Raw genomic sequence first — 1,433 nt, 5'->3', positions numbered from 1 at the left:
AAAAAAAAGAGTATTGGCGCCCCCCGATGGTAACAGAGTGAAATCGTTTTTTGTTCGCTACCATCAAGAAAAACACGATTCTGATTTTTAGTTCTCGGTATCTGTTCTTATTCTGTATCTATAGAAAGAAGGAGAAAACCCCCCAATAAAACGGGACTTTATAAGTGACTGAAAACACAAGTAACGGATGTTATTACAATATTTTATTAAATACAAAAATTATCTTTAAATATGCATACAAAGCATTTAGAAAAATGCATCATCACAAACAGCACAATATGATACATAAAATGTCTCAAGCACACGTCCAACCCGACGATCGTTTCAGGCAGATCCTGCCCTTCTTCAGGGTTTTTTTTTTTTTTCTAGACCTTCTACAGAGCCCACTCAATTAGATATATGTCTCAAAATATCCCACCGATCGATCAATGTAGTCTGTAAATGTCGCCAATGGACAAAGCAGCGGTAGAAATATATTCAGCCGACTTAAAACAGCTGTGTGTGTCCATACATGTGGAGAGCAGCCTAGTGAAAGATTGTAGGATTTCCCCAGCGCGGCAAGCCGAAGCTGTCGCAATTTGCGACATTCCACGCGCATGCGCCGTGAGGTACGGCGTCCGCGAATGTCCGAGGATGCCGCCGGCAAGGAGGAGATTGCTCCAGGCGCTGGCCGTAGGGTTGCCACCTTTTCAAACCCGAACACTTTAGCGGCACACAGCAATTTTTTTTAATAGTATAAACTATACATATATTTTTCTATTAAATAATATTTATAATCATATGAAGTTAATAACAAGAGTCCCCCTTTACATCAGAGTCCACAGAGTTCCCCTTTTACATCTGAACTCGTAGAGTTCACTTTCACTGTAAGAGGGGACTCTGCAGACTCTAATGTAAGGGAGAACTCTGGGGCCTATAACATAAGCGATGCTCTGGGAACCATGATTTATGGGGGGACACTGAGGACTCTGATGTAAAGGGGAACTCTGATGTAAGGGTTGCTCTGAGAGCCCTGATTTGCCTTAGTGTACTTACTCAGATGTGGGAGAGAGAAGGGGGGAGACTTCAGTCACAGATAGGGATGGATGGTGAGCTCAGAGGTGTAAATCGAGCCCTCTCTCCTCTCCCGCCTGTGTGTGTGTTTGGAGGGGGGGGGGGGTTGTCAGTGCTGGCTTTGGGCAGTGAGAAAGGGTGTAACACACACTCTAAGCCAGCAACCCTGCTGGTAAGTCATAGTGCAGTCTAAATAAAGTGTCCGGGTTTCAGGCAGTCTGAAACCTGGACACATGATTCCAAACCCGAACTGTCCGGGTGAATCCTGGACAGGTGGCAACCCTAGCTGGCCGTGGCACCGGCCCTATTAGCCAGCACGGAGATGCATACAGAGGAGCCATGAGTGCCTCCCCCCCCTTGCCGGTGTCTTGTCTAATAAC

Source organism: Lithobates pipiens, unplaced genomic scaffold, assembly GCF_037356315.1.
Source record: "Lithobates pipiens isolate NorthernLeopardFrog02 unplaced genomic scaffold, aLitPip1_a1.2 Scaffold_30, whole genome shotgun sequence".
Classification (NCBI taxonomy): Eukaryota; Metazoa; Chordata; class Amphibia; order Anura; family Ranidae; genus Lithobates; species Lithobates pipiens.
Note: the sequence above shows the minus strand (reverse complement) of the source record.